General features: G+C 42.6%; 1 protein-coding gene across 1 annotated transcript in view; it reads left to right on the top strand.

Moving 5' to 3' along the window:
* Positions 1 to 21,515: 21,515 nt before the first annotated feature.
* Positions 21,516 to 22,467, top strand: part of NXPH1 (neurexophilin 1) — a 140,465-nt gene continuing 139,513 nt past the window's right edge. The window contains exon 1 of the mRNA XM_087756778.1: positions 21,516 to 22,112. The gene's annotated coding sequence lies outside the window, so the exon portion shown is untranslated. The remainder of the gene's footprint in view (positions 22,113 to 22,467) is intronic.

Raw genomic sequence — 22,467 nt, 5'->3', positions numbered from 1 at the left:
AGGGACAAAAATATATAGCTTATTCATGTTTGACTGAAGTGGAAGAAACTGGAAGGAAAGAAGATGAGGACAAAGAGTAAACGCTGGATTTGGGCTGTGCTTGTCTTTTTTGAGAGTTACCGTGAAGGTGCGGCCACAGAGCAATTACTTGGTGTGGCTACAGAGAGAAATAGCTGCGGCTGCGAGCAGAACCTGTCTGATGAGGGCCTGACTGCTGGCAACGCCGTGGGATGGGGCAGGGGAGCAGAAACAACCAAAGAAATCCTGCCCCTATTACAAAGGTGTAATCAGGATTGCACTAAAGATGTATTTTCGTGAATGGGAAATGAGGAGACAGGATATTTTATTCTTATTTGTATACTTGTATCCTTTTCTTCCACTGGATGTGTGTGTGGCTTCTTTAGCTTTGAATGGTATAGTCCTTCAATAAGTGCTTAAGGCAGGGTTTTGGACACATAAAAAGAAGGGTGAAACTCATTTATGGAAACTCTGCTTTGTACCCTTTCTTTATGGGTAAGTTTGAAACAAAACCAAGTGTCTTTTTCTGTAAACAGTTCATCAGGAGCCACAACAGCTACATTCAGAGCTTGAACTACCGCTTTTTCTGCACACCTCTTCCATAAATCGTGCATTTATTTCTGACTTCCCTGGGTAAATCCAGGCAATCTGCTGTGCTCTTTATGGGTGGCCTTCATGCCTGCCTCCCATGTCATGTTACAGCTATTTCCAAGCCTTCCCAGGACATGAGCTTCTTGGGTTAGGAGTCTGCGGGGCTGTGGGGGACCACGGTGAGAAGGTGTGTGTTGTATCACACGTGCAGCTTCTACGTGTTCCCAGTGAGAGGAAATTATTTTAAACAGCATAATCTGCTTTGCTTTGTGTGGGCATAAAGCTGTAAAATGTTCTGCAGTTTAAAGAGGACAACAGCACTGATAACTGTGGAGATTTCAGATAGATATTGATTTCTGAGTTACATAGAGAAGAGCCAGTGTTATTTATTTCCTGATCAAAAGAAGTGGGAACTGAAATACCCATTGGGTGATGAAAATAAAGACCCCTAAGGATGCGGGCACAAAGATGTTGACCAAGTCAGTCTCTGTGCTGCGGAGGAACATTCAGCTGGCAGCCACAGCAGCAGCGCCCGCTGTAATGCTGTCAGCTTCCCTAACCCAGGGTCAGTCCTGCAGCAACAGAAAATGGGGAGGACTAGATCTGACCCCACTTCAGCAAAGCAACCAGAGCTGGGAGAAGCGATGGCCAACTTGCCTTCCAGTGGTCAGCAGTAAAGTCTTTCACCTTCCCTACAAGGTAAGAAGCAGATGGAGATGTGCCAGGAGAAGGGAAAGAAAGGGAACGGTTCTGCTAATCTCTGCACAGGAAGGAACAGAGATGTGGCCTTGAAGCACGGAGGATACTGTGTTTATAATGGTGGAGAGTCCAAGATGCACAGTTTTCACAGGACTGCCAAAAGATGAAAGCTAAAGATGTGGAAAATGACATGTGTTATCCGTAATTCAATTTCAGTATTATATACTGGAAATTAGTGATAGATATAATAGCCATGGAAAGGTCTCCAGCAACTGGCAGTGTAAAAAAATTAACTGTCTTTCCTTTTATTTCATAAATGCCAAGGTCTATCATACCATTCTCTAATAGAATATTTGTTTTGAGTCCATGGTCTAATGCTTAGAGGGGATACTTGAAATCCAGCAGCTGAGACAGTGAGAAAGGAGTCAGTTTGCGTGAGAAACCTAAAATGATTTCAATGGAGTTTTGCAGAATAGACCAAGCTGGTGTCTCTTACACATTAGTCAAGTGATGCCTGGACCCAGTGTGAATCAAATCTTCTCACAATTTCTTTGATGTATAGTCCCATCTCCTTCTCTGCTTTCCTACTATGTGAGCTTCTTTATCTTCTACTCTGTCTGGTACTTTGTTTGCCCTCTCTTTAGAGAGAGAGAGAGAGGAAAATGGTCTGAGGACTCATTACTTTATCCCCAAGGCAACACTGGAATGAAGACAAGGGACATTGTTGAAAGACAGTAAAATGATGGGATGTAATGAGAAATACACTCAGGGAATGCCAGCTAATGCTCACAGCCCTCTCAACATAGTTGTAGCACAGAGCATCGTGCATTTGTCACAACCAATCATCCTGAAATCATTATGGTACTTAACAAACGAAGAGTTTATAGCAATGCATATTTTACTATATGCTCAATGAAGAGTGCAGAAAGAAGTACTACAAAGGCAAAAGCAATTTCTGATTAAGATCAATAAAAAATTTAGAAGGTTAAAATAGGACTGTAGATAACCTGAGATGTCATTTCATATGAGTGTCACTTACTTGAGATAACTAGGACTCCCTTCTAAAACAGGTCTTTTGAATCATGTTGACCCAATATTAGCTTATTTAGGAGTTTTATAGGTCACCTCTTGCTACTTAGTTGTTCCCAGGTAATCACACACCTACTCAGGGAAGCCAAACAGGTGCTGCCATCAGAAGGTGTAATATGGAAGGATGCTGCAATGTGGTAGCCTGGACCCAAAGGGAAAAGACTCAGCAGAGGCACACTCAGTGTGTTCAGGACAGAACATCTTACATCTATGCAGAGATAATCAAGGGGTATTTCAGATCATTTCTGAATTGGAAACACCATGGTCAGCTAGGTAAGGGATGAAAAGAAAAGCACAGAGGTTTCAGTCCTATGAAGGACAGAGGGTCTCGTTACCCTTTCAGCACAGCACAGAAGTAGCTAGCTGACACAATTAATACATTTTCTATAAGGTGCAAATACTAGTGACATTTCTGTATTTTCTTCCTATTATTATTCAGAGCCACACTACCCAGCAGCTGCACCTTCCAGAGAGTCCAGCTGAGGCTCAGCACTATGAACTAATCTCACTGTACCTTCAGGCATCATTTTAGCTAGCACCTCTCATTCTTTTAGCTTAGCTAAGACAAAAGCCTGTCTTTGGAGTCTGGCTCTTCTGTTTTATGTGGGCAGGAACATGCAGCCAAACTTAGACTCATGAAGAGCTACATGATGAAGTGGCAGGATCTGCACACAACGAAGCACCTGCTGTTCTGGCAGCCCCTCCTGTGGAATGAAAAAGGAAAGGGGATGCTTTTGGTCAGACTTTGCAGCTCTGTAGTACAAGTAGAGGGAGGCAAGAGAAGAGGGCAGTCAGCAGGCTCGCCTAGACGGTCTGTGCATCCTCTCCCCCAGTCAACATTTTGCCTGCTGACAGTTCCTCTCTTGTGTCCCTTCCCCACTCATCTGCTCACACAGCTGCTTGATTGAGCTTACCTGCCAATGCCTCACGTTTTTACCACTGAGCTATCTAGGAGACAGTAGTGCCATTTGCACAACTTTGCTTGTTCCAAAGACATTTCTCCTACTACGTGTTATTTTTTTTAACTCCCTTTCTTACTTTCTTGCTCTTACTGTCTTACTGCTTACTACTCTTGCTCTTCTCCTTGATTAGGATTGAAGTGAAGTTCAGGCAGACACTTCAGTAGTAGCCCCTGTAACAAGATTTTGGACTACACCTGAACCCATGCAGTCACCTGCCAGCTCCCTGAGACTTTCTTCGGTAGCCTGGCATACCTTCTTTCCACGGTTTCACAGATTGACCGACTCCAAGCCAACATCTCTTCTCACTACCAGCATCATTGGAGAGATGCTGCAAACCCACCCACATCTTTTGCTAAGCCACAAACACCCTCTCACAGGTTGGCCTGCCCATAATGGTGGGTTGAATAATGTGTTTTCTTGGGAATATTGAACACACTCTTGCCCCTTGATTTCTTGCAACTCTTTCTTGATGGCTGCTTTTGCAGTGTGCTCTGATGAACAGGTAATATATTTATAAGGGCATACAGTGGCAGACACTTTCCTACCACTCCTTAGTTCTTTAAACAGTTTGGCAGCAATTCCATACATGCTCTGGTCTTTTCATTCACTTTTTCTTCTGTTTCTCCTTGAGTAATGTCACTCTCATGCAGCCTTTCACTAGCGGCTCGTCTAGCATCAGCTGATACACAGTAGTACAGCATTTCCATTTTCAAGAACCTGTTGCTGTACATAATAGGAATCCTTTCATCACACGGCATTCTCTTTCATCTTTGTCAGCCACTGATTCCAGTCCAGTGACCTTTTCACTTCCCTTTACAATGAGCCTGTTTACAGTCATAAACCATTTCCTGCTTTCATCTCACTTGCCTCATCCATTTCCAATCTCTTCCCTTGCAAGGACAATGTCATGTCACATCTCATCGCTGAGTTCTTACCTCTTTAGTTGGAACTAGTCTTGTATCTCTTTTTTCTTTTCCTTTCACCCCTACACAGTGGTACCTACAGTAGGATCACTGGGAAATTCAGAATTTTGGCACTTCTCCTCCCAGTGGAAGAAAGCACAAAGTTAGGACAAGTGAAGCTCAGCCAACATCATGCTACTGCTGCAGATTATTGTTACAATATTTGATCCAGTGAGATTCTTTCAAATTCTTTTGCAATGACCTCTTGAACATGCAAGTTCAATTTTATGTAAGTGCTAAATACAGCTGTGACTTCTTGCTTCTCCTTTCAGTCATAAGCTGTATGTCACTCATTCTTGTGTGGCAAAAAGGAGACTTCTGATTGAAGAACAGCTCAGCATGTTGTTCCTGTAATTAACACAGAAGAAAACTCAAATCGTGGTTCAGAAATGCTTGAATGCCTTCAAACACAGGCATGTTCTGACAGCTGGGTATCCAGTGGGAATTTTGGATAAGAAATAGATACAAATGGAGTAATTTTTCTTCAAGCCTTTGCTAATGAGGACAATGGATGAGTGACGTGGGCAGCATATAACTCAGAAAAATGGCACACAGGTCTTTTATTTATAAGTTTGCTTATTGGCAGCAGTAAAACTTGGAGGGAACGTTGCCAGCAGAGCTACACAGTGAATATTAATCTATTAATCTATTGATCTATTATTCCTCTTCTAGAAGAGGCCAAATGCTACATAAATTTGAGTTGCTGCTCCACCACACTGATTTTTGCCATATTCAGACTGTTTGTCATGGCATCCATTTATTTTGGTGCCTACTAGGGCATCTCTGTCTAAGAGAGTGATGAAGGACCCAAGACAGAAATCCAGAAGTTGGGGACTTCCAGGTACGGGTTTACTGCACAGTCAAAGGTGGCATCTAGAGTAGGTGTATAACTACGCTACTCATCCACTTAAATTTTTGTGTTAAACACTGAATGGGAAATTGTTTTGCCTGGAATTAGAATGGCAAAGGTATCCCTGAATTCTTTGTGCGTTATATTATTGTTTTATTTTTAACTGGGTGGCTGAGGTGGGCTTCTTAGCAGAACAGATCACGATCTCAGAGACCTTATAAAAAAGCTGCTTGTTTACATGAAACAGCATGTGAACAATTCCACTGCTGAAAGCGCCTCGGCTGTGCTTGAAAATAACTGCTTCTCCCTCACCGTAAATGTTCCTGGTTCATTCTGTATGTGCATGTGGTGATCTTATGTAGATGCCTGTATCTGAGCAAGAGCTTTACATTATTCCTTAGCTGGTGACTGCTTAACATTCGTATTGGAGAAAAAGCAAAAGGCTTTGAAGTTTGACCTTCAAGGTGATTTCAGATTGGTATCTCAGGCCATTTGTTTTTTTTACAAAACAGCTTCTGATTTTGACCGTTAAGTAATTTGGACTTTAAGGTTAGGATTTTAGTGTCTGGATGATGTATGTGGAAGCAAAGTCAGGCAAGGGGTTGCCTAGGTATCATTATTTAAAATCCACAATTAATGATTCCAGCACGTTAGAGAACACAAGAAATGGGTTTCATTCTCTCTAACTTTAGTTGTCTGAAAAATAGGATCTAATCTATGTTGGTCCCCCTTCTTCAGCCAATGGAGAAAGCTAGCATCTTCAAAACGCAACATGCTTGGACTAAAGTAGGTGCCTAATTGGTGCCAAGAAGCTAAATCAAATGTCAAAGTGCTCTAAAGCTTCATGTCTGAGTTAAGCAAGATGAATTGCCCTCTGGAGTTTCCTGCCCTGGTCCTTTGACTGTGAAGCCTAGACAGCTAGCTAAGTCTACAGGCCAAATTTTTGATTGTTACACTGAAGTGTGATGAATCCCTATCAGAAATGATAGCTATGAAAATATTGCCCAAATTAGATCCGTTTTGTATATTTGGCTGTCGATACTGATAACGCTATTTAAGAGCAAGGGATCAGCTGAACAGTCCCTCTGAGAGTGAATGCTCCTGGTTCGTGCCCGAAGTGCACAGGGGGATGTGAAGAACAGGAAGCATTTTGCTTTGTATCACAAGGTCAGCAAAACCTTTGGAAATTTGACCCATAGCAGCGTCTGTTGGCATAATGATGCACTAGGTTAGTTGCTTTCAACAAGTACAAACCACAGTTTAACCTTGAGGCTGGAGTTAATCATAGCTTTCTGTTGAATAAACTAGACTTGGTTTTGATCCACAGTTGTGGATGCCCCCTCCCTGGAAGTGTTCAAGGCCAGGCTGGATGGGACTTTGAGCAACCTGGTCTAGTGAGAGGTGTCTCTGCCCATGGCAGGGGGACGGGAACTAGATGATCTTTAGGTCCCTTCCAACCCAAACCATTGTAAGATTCTATGATTCTATTGAGGTTAGAACTTTATGTTTTCCAACTTGCAATTCCCTTGCATAACCAAACTTCTCTGCTTCAGTTATTGTTGTGAGAGTGAGTTGTTTAATATTTGCGAATCTCTGTACATGCTGAATATTAAAACATATGAACAACATATCAACACAGTTGAGAGTGAAGCACTGTGCATTATATAATTCTGCATTTAAGCTCTGTTAAAGTACTGTCATATCACAGGCATAAATATGCTGAAAACTCTGTCAGTTGTGGCTGCAGCTACATCCTGAAGGCTATATTTTTGAGCAAATTACTTCTGCAGAGGATTCCATGTTTTCCGTAAATAGGTAAATAAATAAAACCTGCATGATACTATAGTTAATCCAAAGTGTAGATACAATTTTGTGCATAGCACATTTGCCCAGTCAGCAGGGTTCTAGAAGGATGCCCAGCTTTCCTTTGGTAAGAAGACACCAGAGACAATCTGGGATATGAAAGATTCCCTTTGGGGCTTACAGAGTGGTCCATGCAGTGCCGTGAAGAGACGGAAGTATTCACTTCAGAAACTACAGCAGCTGGATAGAGCAAATAGTGTGAAATCAGTGTTGGTTGGGAATCTTATGTTTTGCAGCACCTCAGGAAAAGCTGATGCAATTTGTCCACACATGGACTATTTTGCAGTGAAGACTTCTGCAGACACACAGTTTCAGTTATCAGTCATCTTACATAGCTGTACATGCCTATACCTGCCAGACACAGCTGGTCACATACCTGCAGGACTACAAGCTGTGACCCTGAAAACATTTCAATGTGTGCCTAATTTAAAGAGTGCTAATATTACCACTGATGCATGGCACTGCTTAAGTGAACATAATTAAAGCAGGTTCTTAAAGGCCCTGGATTAAACAGAGATCTAAAAAACTTATCTCTTCACACATAGTTGTACTAAAGAATTATATGTTCTGAGTGAGCCTGCTGAAACATCTCAGAACTGTCCGCCAGCATTGCCCGTAGGGTCGCAACAAACCCCACAGGGACAGCAAGCAACTTTTAGCTAGAAATCTTCAAAATCAAAGTGCTACTATCAGCCTGTCTCCTCAGATAGATTATCACCAATTTTAAAATAAATTATATTACTTTCCCAGCTCTCCGTAAATGGACTGATAGGTTTTGGTTCTGGGAAACTGAGCTGTGTGTCAGCTGTGTGCATTACTGAAGACTAATCACTGCACACAAAATTATAACACACTATTAAACTTTGAATACAGTAGTAAAATGGTTAGGTTGGTTTTGTTTTTTTTTTTTCTTTTTTGGAAAGCTGTTTTATTTTCATATTGCTCTCCTCTGCCCACGTATTTCTTCTTTTTTTCTTTGCAACAGTGGCTTTTGAGATGAGGCCTGAATCCTGTAGTGGATCTTCTCTTATACACTTTGCATTAGCAATTTCCTGCTTCACTGGTCCTCCACTATGAGACAAGCTTTAAGATTTAGTGATCATATAGCAGAGTTGAATAACAGCACTTCCATTTCCTTTTACAAAAATTGGCATCTCTCTTGTCTTCTGAGAGCCTTAGTCACCCAGATGCACCTAAACAAAAATTGCAACAGAGAAAGGAAAAAGTGGCATCAGACTTTTTAACAGTGGCTCTTAGGCATCTGTATTTTTAGGAATATAAGAACAAACAAGTTGATGCATTTGCATTCAGAGGGGATGTTTTTCAGCCACAGTAGTTTGGCAAAAATCACTGGGGTTTTTTTGCCCTTCTCTGTTGGGTAGGCGTCGTCTGTTTTTTGCAATGCTATTTTACTAGGGGAGGGATGTAGGAAAGTGGTGGTGCCCTTCATCTCTCCTGTTCTCTTCTGGTAATTCACTGCAGTTGTGTCTGTTTGCCTTTTACTTTAGGTTTTAAGCATGGGGAAGCTTTTTCAGCCCCTGGAGGCTGCTGCTTCAACAGATCCTTTCTGAGCCAGGCAGCTGTGGTTGGAGGCCTGGCCTTCTGAGGACTGGACTTGGTGATTCAAATGGTTTCTTCTAGTCATGTTTTGTGCACCTGTGCGACTATAATATAAGGATGGCTGGAGAGATAAAAGATCTGTTTAGCCTGAAAGTCTGCATCTGATAGTAAATACTGAAGGAAAGTGTATAAGAACAAAGTTTCCTAGCTTCACGTAACCAGCAATTTAACCACTGACTGACCTAGAAGGGTGCAGCTGGGCTATTGTCACTATTTAATAGCACCTGATGGCGCTATCTTCCATAAAGTTGTCTCTTTTTCAGTCCTTTCAGATGTGTAACCTGCATATCCTTTAGTCATGAGCTCCAGAATTCACTTACATCTTGACCTTCACTTGGCTTTAAAAATACTACATTCTCAGTTCACCGGGTGAGTATTTCATCTTGCATTGAGAGAAGGTGTGCAAAATCATTGCCTGCTTACCTTCTCCGCATCATTTTATTCCTTTGCCATTGGTTTTACTAGCAGAGGAGGTGGTTTGTAGAGGCTTTCCTTATGTGGAAGCTGTAACACAGTGGCGATTGCTCTTATCTTTCTCTGCAGCCTTCCTACTTCTGTTAAAGCCATTTGCAGATACAGTGAGCAGACCTGTGCACAATCAACGACGGGGACAAAGTAACCATTTGTGAGTGATGTAACTCATGTTTTCTGACTTGTTTGCTCTTTATTTTTTAAAAAAGGCTTAAGATCTATTTGTCTATATAATCTCCACTGACTGTTAAGCTGATAGTTTCACAGAACTTTCCACATACCTCTTTCCTGAGTGGAAACAGCTAATTTAGAGCACATGTTAAAATAAGGGTCTACCTTTTAATTTACTGACATTGAACTTCACTTTACATTTTATTACCATTTTACATGCAAGCCACTTTGTAAATGAGATCCCTTTGCAACTCTTCCCTGCCATCTTCATTTTTTCCTATCCTGAATAATTCTGTATCATCATGGTGTGCAAATCTTGGCACATCACTATGATCATCCTTCCAGACCATTTGTAAATCTGTTGAGCACCGCAAATGCCTGCATAGATCCCTGTGAGCCCCATAGTTAAATCCCTCCATTGTGAAAATTTTTAATTCATAGCAGGACCTTCTCCTTCCTCCAGGCAAGTTTAGTGTTTTTAAAGCCCTTACAGAGAGAGTGACAAAACTTTTTAGGAAATCCATGTACCCCTACTGCACTGCAGTATCCTTATTTACATATTACTTGACACTTCAAATAAATGTAATACATTTATGAAGCATGACTTCTCTCCACAAAAGTAATACTGGCCCTTCTCCGACATATCATGTTTATTTCTGAGTCTACAGACTCTGTTCTTTAATATAGTTTCTACCAATTCGCCCATGATGGAAAACAGGTTTCCTAGGTTCACGTCAACAACTATTTAAAAAAATTGGCAGCGCACTTAACATCTCTGGCACTGAGGCCAGTGTATGTTTTCAGTTATGAAATGGAGTTGGCTCTTCAGCAGTTTCATACATGAATTCCTTTAGGAGTCCCGAGTGAACGTTATTTAGTCCTGGAACTTGATTTGTTACAACTTATTTTATAATTTGTTCTGAAATCTTTTCTTCTAATGTTTCAGTTTGAGACAGATCATCATATTCTTCCCCCATATAAAGCACTCTGGAGCCTGAGCCTCCCTCAGATCCTCCACCATGAACAGTAGTGGAAAAATTCATTAAACATTTTCAGCCTTATCTTCCATGAGCACTCCTTTTACATCTTGATCATATATCTGCCTGACTAACCAGCTGGCAGGCTTCCTACTTCTGAGGTGTTTAAAAAGAGTTTTTTGTGAAACATTTTTATGCCTTCAGCAAATTGCTCCTAAAAATATTTTGGGCTTCCTTGTGGTTTTCTTCAGACTTGCCAGTTTTTATGATCTTCTTTTTTCCTCACTTGGATGAAACTTCTTTTTTTATTCTTTTTACTTTTAAAATCTTTCTTTACCCTGCTGTTTACTATAACTGACTTGTGATTTTGTTCCTTTTAAAGTTTTTTGATGGCTGTTACTGGCTTACTAAGAGCCTCTAACATGACATATTAAAACAATTTCCACACCATACAAAAATTTTTACCCTTTTGCCTGTTACATTTACATTTCTCTTCTCTAGCTTTCTCTTTTTTAGGTAGTTCCCTTTTTGAAGTCAAACACCATTCATGTTAATTCTTTCAACTCTTTTGCTCCTTTGGGAATAGTCACTGTGCATGTAATAAAAGGACATATTAAGACCCTTTTTCAAGCCTCTTTGAAGCAGGCCACTGCTTGGAGCTGAGTCAATAAGGGCTTTCTTGTGTAGGCTCTCCAAGCTATTATGCTATGCAATCATAAGTGGGCAACGTCTACACTGTTTTCTAAGGCAGTCCTGAAGACAGGACACAGCAGATACCTCTGACACCCTTCTGCTCAACAGCAGTCTCCCAAGACCTTTGAGCACCTCCAGGAAGGTTCTTCAAACTCTTAGCAGCTCACTGAGCTGGCTTTATCACACACATTATATGATCCCATCCTGCCACTGTACTGAAAGGGTCCTGCTTGATTTATCCACCAGTATTTTGCAGCAGAAGGAGGGAATGTCTGAAATGAATGGAAATTCAGGAGCAGAAGTCTTTCCCCAGGGTATTTAGTCCAATGAGGAGAGAGTTGTCATCAAATGCCACACATTTATTCGTTACAACTCCTTACTAAGAAGGAATCCTTGTTTTTTATTTCCCTAGCTATGACCGTGAGCAAAGAATAGACCCTCTCAGTTATTCCCTGAGAGCTCTGTGCTTTCAGGCCTTGTGTTTATCAAGAACATCCCAAAGCTTTGGATGCTCCAGCTCCCAGCCCATCTCAGGATACTTTGAAACCGGACACTTAGCAGTTTGCTTTCAGCTGTCAGTTCTGGAGCTGGGCCTTATGTCAAGGACAGGGATATCTGCTGCCTGTGAAAACACTGGGAAATTACACGTACTCTGGGTGTTTGAATCGCCTTGGCATGTCGTCATGGAGGTGAGGCAGCTCTGCCTCGAGGGGTTGTCATGCATATAGTCCTTTCTTAATGAGAAGTTATGAGTCCTCTGAGGGACAGAGGGGAGAGAGCATCCCTTCAAATAGCATGGCAGTCAGATACCCCATGCAGTGAGAGGCTCAGATGCCTTGCCAGAGCTGTGGACTTGGTGAAGAGGAATGCCATTTGTTTGGATAGAAAGAGAGAGAGGTATGACAGAGAGGATTTGAAAAAGTATATGCTTTTTCACAAGGGCTGACTTTCCTTGAGTTTTATTTTAAAAGTTCTCTATAACTGTTTAGATGAATCAAGACTTGATTCTAGTTTGGTTTTGCTTTCCTTCTTATATAGATTTCAGCTATTGCAAAGAGTTCCAAAAATTAAGCTTTTTGCCTTTGCTGTTTTCTGAACCATGCTTTTAAGTGTATCTTCTCTCTGGCTCTGAGCATGGCACTGGGAATATTTCAGAGTACACTTTAGCCCCCAGCCTAAAAGATTGCATTTTCTCCCTTTGACATTGATACTGTCATGGTCCACAGCTACCATATCCTCTTTGATGTTGTATAAGAAACTGTCTAGAAGCCTTCACAGATCCAACACTGTTACATGTGGCATACAAATCACTGGCCAGTTTTCCATGGCATCGGAAGCTGGATTATCTGTGTGCCTGACAATTGAATCTTTCTGTAGTGTATCTTCTTTGCAACATAAGCTAGATTCCTTGTCCTCTGACTGATATCCTTGGTGCAAAGGAATATATGGACATGCTACTGTTCAGGGAACCCATTTAGTGGAGATGTTCACTCCTTTTCAGATGGATGCTGCCCTACCGTAGGACTATTTAGTAGCACAGGTGCTGTTAGCCCTCAGCTGAGATTGCACTGTGATGTCTCTGTGAGTATTGGTAATGCTCTTCTGTCTCCCCAAGTTCCTTCAATTTGTCACATTTACCAGGGCCAGGAGCTCGGCTGCTCTGAGCGCACCCCATCTGCTCAGAGGGCAGATAATTGTACAGATGATACCTGTACATTAAGTGAATCAAGTAGCTTCCGCTCTCCTTCTGGTCTCATTAAATAGTTTGCTCCAAGCTTCTACAAAGGAGATAGATAGTTAACTAAGGCTAATTAATCTATTGTTGCAGTGCCCAGCACTCAAATGGAAAACAAACAGCTACCTATTTATCATTCTCTCAGACCAGCTTTATACTGGATCCAGTTAAACATTGTTAAATCTGTGGATTTAATTCAAACGAGGAGTTTAAACTATGATGCTCGAGGATTTGCTAAATTTTAGTCAGCAAGGGCTGAAACTGAACAAGTTCTAAAACTGTAAGTTTGTTTTACCTAAGTACACTCTACCATGCTGGCAATGTTTTAAATTTAGCGGAACTTAAAACCTAATTAAACTATGCAATTGCCACCCCACCTTAAATTTAAATGCAATATCCCCTTAAGACTAGCTGATCTCTAGGATGCAAATTTACTCCATGTATTTTACTAGAGTGTTTGAAACTAGTCAGCTCAGAAGAACAGATTTTATTCTAAACAGTCTGCTGTCATTGCAGAATATGTACTATATGTTATATATCTGAATCTGGAAATATCCAAACTTGAGAAAAATAGTGCATCCAAGTTCTGATGTGTACATAGATGCCTACTTAGTTAGCATGTGCTTGGCTAAGAAGAGTATTGTCATTCATCTTGAGACTGTCCTCCAAATCTGTAAAGACAAAATGAGGTCTGCAAGCCTCAATTTACCTGGGGAGCTGGAGTGATCATGGCCACCTTGCTAGATTTAAACACCGTTGCTGTTTAAATCAGGCCTCTGTCAGCATCTGATAGTCTCCTTAAATCTATGTGAGGATATAAAACCATGGACACATCCTTTGTCCTCAAGAGGAAGATGAATCTTCTGAAAATGTGCTTCTTACAATTATGTTTTATGATCCTATTACCTTATGAGTGGTACACTACATAAGCTCAGCACCTTTGAAAATGGCATAATATGTACTATCGACAGATGACATGAAACAACAGATTTGTCAGCACAGGTCTGTAAGGAGTACAGGCTGAAAAGTAAAAGATGGATCTGTCAATAGGGTAAATGGTTGATTCTCCAAAACAGGAATCTCAATTTAAGGCCTGCTGTATAAGGCTTGACTGGCACTGCATGATCATCTGAGACATAATTATCCAGGATTGATTTTGATCTGGAGATTATTTTCATACACTTGTCATTTGTGAGTTTCATGGATTTTCAGACTCATGGAAATCAAGCCACTTGATTCCCCTCGGTTTAATTTTTGATGTCCTCCAAATGTCTTTGCTATCGCTGCAAGTCTTGTATAGTAGGATGTGGAGTGAGACAGCCTAGGGAACTGGACTGTCTCATCCATGAATCACAGTTCACAGTACCAGTCTGAGCGCAAGCTGGTCTGCAGCTATTGCCAGTGTCACTGCCATTGCTGCTGACATCCCTTTGCCTTGTACACTTCTCCTTCTCAAAGATATGCCTTTCCTGTTCAAAAAGGTTATGCCCTCTGGGATATATGTCAATGAAACGGATCAATTTTATTTCTGGATGATGTATATCTCCACCTCCAGCTTTAAGAAGTCCACTTATCTGTTGGTGGAAGGAGCTTACCACCAAGGTACTACGTATATGTGTGCAAGGTGTTGTTCTTGTAGCTATGTGGAAGGGCTCTGCTCAGGAGCAATGATCCCATTGCTGTGAGTGTGATGTGATAACATAGCCTCAGATTGCAGCAAGGGAAATCCTGGTAGGCTTAGGAAAACAATCTTCATAGTGAGAGTCGTCAAGCACTGGAATAGGTGCCCGTATGTGGTGATGCCTGCATATGGTGATGAACCCAGTTACATTGTGAAATAAAAACAGTGGTTTAAACCAAAAAGTATATCCTTGGTGCTAAATTACATGGTGTGGACATAGAGCAATGCTACAGTACTTTGACATGGCCTGTTGCAAAGCCTCCCTGGGATTCTTTCTGCCTACTGCTTTAGGGTACACCCTGTAAGTAACACCCAAATATTAGCATCAGGTGTGATGAGTGCAACTCTGTGCCAGCAAAAGCTGGGATTTTATTGTGGCAGGGGCAGAAAGTTGTTCAATATATAAGATGAAAAACTCTCTTCCTGCTCTCAGTTTGTTAACTTTATGGACAGCTGCATGCATAATTGGCTGCGTATGCTTGGCGAATGTGAAGTTTAATGTTGGATGTATTTTGCAGTATTATGCTAAGCCACAAGGTGGCACTGGAAGATTGTAATAATCCAGTGTAATTAAGCCCGCCCCACCTTATAATTCTTTGACAGAGAAAGCATGAATTTTTACATTAAATGATGTAAACCATGGGAATTGGTTATTTTGCTTTCTTCTGATTTTTGGCTTCACTTCCCGGCAGTTTTTAGTGAAGTTCTCTCAAGAGTAAAATGGAAATGCATCTGTGTGCAGTATAGCTATTGCAACGGCACAACAAAGTAACTCTGCGAATTGACATCCCTTTGTTTTTAAACATGTATTCATTAATACTGGTGATCCTGACAGCTGTCTTTCTTTTTGTAGCCAAGTATTCATACCTCAGCAGCAACTGCATGCAAAAGTAGGAATTTCATTTCCTTTGTAATTTCTTTGATATGTTGCCTGGAGCTTTCTCTTCCCTTGTAAAGATGAAAACCTGTTTCCTGTTTCAGGTTTTCATCAAAGGTGAAAGTTCTTCCAAGATTTGTCCATTTCTAACAAAGATTTCACAACATTCTGGTCCAAAATATCTCACTTTGTTTTGATACCAAATGTAGGCTTGGGTAAGCAAAAGCAGTTAACTATTATATTGCTATTACAGATGAAATTTGACACGTTTTCACATGGTTTTGCAAAGTGTGTAGCTCCTTCCTGTATTCTCACATTTCTTTTTTATCCTCTAAATACTGAAGCTGGTTTGTAGTTGAGTAAAGTAGCAAGATGGCGTCCACTTGAGTGGGCTGATGTCTGACTGAAGATTGTTCTTTACACCTATGAATGTCTGAAACACACAAAACGATAATGAAGAGGTCTGAGGGAATTCTGGTTTTACTTTTGCATACAACAAAAAAGCCCTAATTACCATAGTTGCAATTAAAATCCTGATCCTGAAGTGCAAACAGCCTTGAATGGTTTTAAATATATTCCTTGCCAGCCTTAACACCTGGCAACATGAAATCATTTACTAAATGAGGAGCTTAGACAAAACCTGCCTTTAAAAATTCTTTTCATTGCAAGAGATATCCAAACAAGACTTCTCACAAAGGCTCAACTCCACCTTGTTTGAAGGAAGCCTCAAAACTTTTATTTATCTGAAGAGGAACAGACTGGCTGCCCAAATTTAAGGGTCTAAAACACGAGAGGCAGAGTTGTTTCTGGGTTGTTTCCTGATAGCTCATTTTGACTTGTAGGAAAAAAGATACTAAGTTATGTCATTATGAAAGGTAAAATATCCCCCTCGCTCAGGTTCTGCTACTCACTGAGCTCCTAGCAAAATCAGTGGGATAGGCAGTTTACAAGCTCGCCACGAAGTAAAAGCAATCTGAAAGGCTGCAGAGCTCCACATATTACACTGAAGACTCACCCAGGAGCCCATTTCTTCTTAGCTACAGCCAGCGGCAGCAGTATTTGGCATGAAGAGTCCAGTGTCTGAGCTCAGCTCTCAGGCTGTTCTAACCGAGATCATTTATCCTTTTATCAGCTGGTTACTTAAAAGAGAATAAGCTTCCTTTTGGACACCAACAGTTCTACTCATTCACCACCTGTGCTTCCTTTCCTGATATCAGCAGAGCTCTGAGGCTCTTTATTGCAGTGTGTAAAAGCTGTAGCCCCAGCCCAGCTCCCCGTGAACGAGTGAGCGTGTAGCAGAAGACCCAGCACCGCTGCCTGTCGGCCTTGCTCTAACGTGCTTGGCAGAGGGACAGACACTAGGAGATTTCCCTTCAGCGCCAGTAACGCTGTGTTAGGGAGTTTATTCCTGCTTGCAATACGGAACAGTTGACTATGCTGCTTCATAAGGTGTGGCTACATGGTGTCATTTTGGCACATGTGATGTAAAGCCAGGATGTCCTACCTTGCCAGGCTTTTGGGGAGAAATTTTGCTGTTTTTCCTCATTCTCTGTGGAGTGTCCTTCTGCCCTGAACGCTCAGGGTTTGTGCAGCTTTCTGGCCCAAGCCTTGAAGAACGATGTGTTCCCAGGAGCCCAAGAGCAGCTGCTTCAACAGGGCCCTGGGCTGCAAGCATCCCTCCTTCCGCCGGCCCTGCAGGCAGTCCGAGAAGCCTTCGGGGACTTCCCTGCTTTCTTCCTCACCATCACACAGAAAATGAAGACAACTGGCCTTGCAGACTCTCTCCCACATCAGTTCCTACTTCAAGTCAATTTAACTCTCATATTTCATCTCTCTTGTATAAAGCCTTCCCAGCTGACATTATATACATTGTGTTATTTTGCAATTATAAACAATACACATACACACAGAGATTTTAATAAAACTTTTGTTATCAAGTTTTATTATTTCAACAAGTGTTGCTGTCAGCTAATAATCCCTAGAGTGGCCATCATGAAGTATTCCAATAATTGGATTTTAATTAAGAAATTCACTTAGTCCTACACTATTTTTGAAATCTAATTATGTCTTCAGGAAACTCACCCAAGTTGTGGTATTTTCTGGACAATGTACAGACTCCTTCCATTACTTTAAGTTCCTTTTTTTTGTTCCTTTTCTTTTCTTATGGGTATTATTAAAACTCTTCTGTTTCCTGTATTGCCACTGTAGAAAATTGTCAAGATCTAATGGATGAAATAAATGTGGAATGCAAATACAAATCTCTGTTATACACATTATCTTAGAAAAGAAGCTCCCTGTACAAAGAAGGTTAGAAAGCTTTTTTTACTTATTATATTCATGATCTTGAGATTTTTTTCCCCCTTGGATTTAAAGACATTATTAATGAGAAAATCCTGTTGATAAACGTGGCTGTAAATTTTACTCATATAGACAATAATTTATATCTCACCTCATCTTAAGTATTTTGGGAAAACTCCCAAGTATATATGTGCACACTGAGTGTCACCTGGAATAAGTCTAGTGAAGCCTGTAGGCTTGCTTATATTTATACCACAGAAGCACTGAATGATCCAGACACTGCTGTTTGTACATTACATTTTAGTCGTCTTTGATGCTGAACGTCACATCTCATCCAACATTCTGTGAGTTCTCATGACATAGCAACAGGAGAAAAAATTAAGAACATCATGAATTCAAGGCATTTCTCTCGAAGTGGTTGGAGTATTCCTGTATTTTTCCATATGGAATAGAGAGTAACACCACTTTGTGGTACGTCTTTGACTGTAAGTAGGCAGAAATCAATGTAATAAAAATAAAAGTCTCACAGAGATATTTTTATATTTAGAAATATGAATGGTACATACAGTCATATTCTGACCTTGAAAGAATAGAAATAAAATGTGACAAGGGACTCTGTTTGTAGTATTTATACTAACCATAAAAATACTCTGTTCAAACATGAAGATTTCCTTGAAACAAAAGAAATCTATTTAAAATGTGAAGAGGGGAAGGGATAAGAAGAGAAGGTCTGATGAATTAATGGTTGGCAATATGAAGAACATTTCAGTAAGATTATTTACATGAGTGATATGAGGCATCTGGCCTGTATACTGTATACAAATATAGAAAAGCTGTGGAGGCCATAATCCGTCATTGTAGTGCATATGCAACTCCAGTTGAATTCAATAGTACTTCAACATGCATATAGATGAGATGATATTTACTTATAGCACAGGCTGATTTTTTATTTCAAGACAGCCATTGTTAACATTTTAATATATCCTTTAAAAAGATGGGACAAAACTTCCATTGACTTTAACAGAGCCAGAATTCCCACCTGAGGCATTGGCTGTAACCCTGAAACACCGAGAAAAAATCTGGTTAAGAGCAGACCAAAAAATGGTGGTTAAGCTGCATCGTTTTTTCATCTTCTTAGATTTGCTTCAGCCCTTAGTACTCTGACCCACCTTTGCCTTCTTTGCTTTACTTGCTTTTTTCCAAGCAGTATTTCCCAACTAAGACAGGTAGCCTATATGAATAGCATAAATAGTATCTATTTACTATTTTTTTCATATGTAGCTGTCCATATTTAGGCAGGTTAGCTACACTGTGCAGTAAGTTTAGCACAGTCACATTACAGCATTGCATTTTCTTCTAGCGCCTCAAGCAATTAAACCATGTGCCCATCTTCTGTTGGAACCTGTAGCAATTATTAATCACTTGTCATTGTCTTTGGCTTTTCTATTTGTGACCCTTTCAATTCTGCAAGCCAGGAAGCTACCTTCGCAGTAACAGGAAAGATGTCTAAAGGTTAGAATATATTTCAAATCTTTAAAAATAGTCCAATTGCATTTTAAAATCTAATTGGACTTTTTAAAAGTCCATTAGTAAACCCAGAATTTGTGATTCTTTAAAACCTTGCTAGCTGACACTACCTTGCTGGAGACCTTATTGTTAAGACTACAAACAGCATCCAAATGGTTGAAATTAAAATTCACTTTAAAAAATCTAATATACCACTTAAGCTGCTGGACCAATATTACAGAATCAGATAAAAGTCAAAAGACTGTGTCCAGAAATCCTAAATGTCAGATTTTCATAAACATTGCATTCCCTTTGAAAAAGTAGCACATGTTCACAGCTAGAATAGTTTGGAGCCTGCTTTTTTATTTTTTTTTTAAATGAAAAACATCAGTCTAGGCTCCCATATGCTCCTTGCTCCTTTCTTCTGGAGTGACAATGGATGGAAGGAGCAGTCCCAACAGCCTTTCTGAAGGGAAAGCTCAGTTCCACTGTAGTTAAAGAGTTTGTCCCAGTGGCCTTTGGCTGAGAAGGTCAGCTGAAAAGCAAAGAAAGCCTAGTGAAGCCAATGGGACCTTGAATTAGTCCCAACCTGACAGAAAACAGGTTTGTCTGTCCTTAAGAACTTTGCCTTAAGAGCCTGCTGACAACTCAAGTAGATACCATACAGACTGGGCTGTTCATAGAAGACCTTGCTGAATTCACAGAGGGAGGAAATTTTAGTGGGCTGAGGTAAACAGGAGCCATGCTTGTGATTCCAATGGAGCCAGGAGATCCTCCACAGTGCCCCCATAAATGAGATATAAGGATCTGAATGAGGAAGACCGGGAGGACCTTCTTCTATTTGACCAGCTGAAGGAATAATTCTTCTCCAAGGACTGCTTCCTTGTCGCCTCCAATATGAAGACATTAATGATCAGACCTTGGAGAAGATGAATCAAGTTACACAGACCGTAGAGTTGAACTGTTCCTTCTTTGAAGAGGGGATCGTTCCTTCTTGAAGAAATGATGTCTTCCTCAGGAACATGACCCAGTGAAATCTGGCAGACTTCAGGTTTGATTTTCTTGCTCCATATTAACCTGGCAATCTTATATCTAAGGTAAAAGTAACCATGCTGGGTCTAAATATGTAACAGCAGCTTATTGCAAAGATCAGCAGCTTATGCAGCTTACGGCAAGTTTGTTCTGTGCGAAGAGAGCAACATCCATCCATCTGTCTGTCTGTCTGTTTGTCTATCTATCTATCTATCTATCTATCTATCTATCTATCTATCTCTAGATTGATTACTAAATGTGGACAAAGCCTCTCACTTACGGGGAAGTAAGGGTGGAATAGATAGGAAGGAGGGAGTCGAAAGGGAAAAGTCAGCTGTGATTTTTTATTTGTTACCCATTTGAAACAAGAAGTCCCTAGGCAGTTTTAGCCTGATCTGTAATGCAGAGGCTGTCTGGAGGGGCAAGATGACAGTATGATTCCTCGCAGGCTGCACGCTTCTGTTCAAATCTGTGACGTGAGCATCCCACATGTCTAGCAGAGTAATGGTGCTGGAGACATATGGAGGTGTCCATCTTCCAGGTGTTTGGAGCAGAAATGGCCATGGGGGAGGCTTTGGTACAGCTCTTTCAAAGAGTACTCATTTCCTTCCCCCTCCTTTCCCCACCCCCCTTTTATCACAGTGTTCCAAACTCAGACCCCCAAATTAAAACAGTATTTTACAGCTTGGTAATGAAGCCTCAGATTGCAGATATTAATTACCAGGACGTGCTCTGAGGGAAACAAGGAGTTGGCAGGACAACTGAAGTCCTCTTTTTCTCTCTCATTTCCCGCTCTGTACAGCAAGCTGGCTTGCTTCTTGGTTCCCCTTTGGGAGGTGATAAATCTGAGCTTTGCTGTCGAGGCTGGGCATCTGGTAAGGCTACCCTGTGCTGTTGGTATCCTCCCCTTCACCCTGTCCCAATGTCACATCGGTAATGATGCGGTTTGGGGGATGGAAGAGGGCAGGAAAAAACCCCATAGGACTCCTTGTAAAGAAGAAGGAAAACAAGGTCGATGAGACCTTTCCCTTTGCATGACAGCTGGTGGGATTAGCCACAGCACCGGGCAGGGTTGAGCTTTCCACCTTCACGCTGAGGGGCTGTTCAGCTACAGGCTCCTGCTTGCGGGGGAGAAGCAACCCTTTAATCCCAGAGCTTGGCTCCGGCAGCCGTCCCCCAGCTCTGCTCCTAGATCCCGTCACCTCAGTGCCTGGTTTGTGGGCGCCCGCTGCCTTCACAGGCTAAGCAGCACTGTCGTTGCACGGGACACCCCTGAGGGAGGTGGAAAAACTAAAATGAAAGGAAAGAAAGAGGGAAGAGATGCTCTCCCAGGCTCCTTCCAGGCGCTGGGCAGACAGCCGGCTCCCGCGGGCTGGCGGAGAGGGAAAGGGGCTGTGCCTCAGGCGGCAGCGCGGGCAGCAGGGCAGGCAGGGCAGGCAGCGCGGGCAGCGCCGGCGCCCCGGCAGAGGCAGGCAGCAGCGCGGGCAGGGCGAGCAGGACAAGCAGCCCGGGCAGGGCAGGCAGTACAAACAGGGCAGGGAAGGCAGTACAGGCAGGGCAGGCAACAAGGCAGGCAGCGCGGGCAGGGCGGGCAGGGCGGGCAAGGCAGGCAGCGCGGGCAGCGCAAGGCAGCTCGCGCCGCCCGGGGAGGGCTCTGATTCATCACCCCGTTCAGAGGAGAGGATGGGACGCCGCTAAACTCCCCTTTCTCCCTCCTCCCTTCCCCCTCGCCAAGCAAGCCCCCCCTCTCCTCCCCCCTCCGCTGCTCTTTCTCTCTCCCCAAGCAGTGAGGCTCGGACAGTGCTCGGCTCCAGCGCTTTATTTTAAGATGATCGGCCAAGGTCTTTGCAGATAGATTTTATCTGAAGTTAAATAGCAGGCGCTCGCCTCTCCCTCGCCAATAAGTCATTTTTAATAGAGACAAATCGCCCTGGACGCCCCGGAGCGCCGGTGCCGCCGCTCCTGCCCGCGCCCCCCGCCGAAGGCGAGCGGGCAGCCCGGGCAGCTCCCTCCTCCCGTAAGTGTCCTGCTCGGCGGAGCCGGAGCGCGGCCGTGTGCGGAGAAGGGGAGGCGAGGGGGGGAGAGCCTGCCAGCCGCCCCGCCGCCCTGACAGTGCCTGCGCCGGATGCACAGCGGCCGCGGGACATCTCGGTGCGGAGCGCGGCGAGGAGATGCGCAGGGGCGGCGGGCTGCGCCGCGGCGCTCGGCCCCTCTAGGCTCGCCCATGGAGCGCCCCGCGGAGCCCCGGCCGCCGTCGGACCCCCCAGGCCGTACGTATCCCCGCCGCGGCCCCCCCGCGGCGGCGGGGCTGTCCGCGGGGCGCGGGGGCGGAGGAGGGCTGGGGCCGGGGATGGGGGTCCGCGCCCGTCGGG

This window comes from Nipponia nippon, unplaced genomic scaffold, assembly GCF_047370975.1.
Source record: "Nipponia nippon isolate SJK-2023a ecotype South Korea unplaced genomic scaffold, ASM4737097v1 scaffold_1, whole genome shotgun sequence".
In the NCBI taxonomy this organism is placed as follows: domain Eukaryota; kingdom Metazoa; phylum Chordata; class Aves; order Pelecaniformes; family Threskiornithidae; genus Nipponia; species Nipponia nippon.
This window is presented reverse-complemented; position numbering and strand designations above follow the sequence as displayed.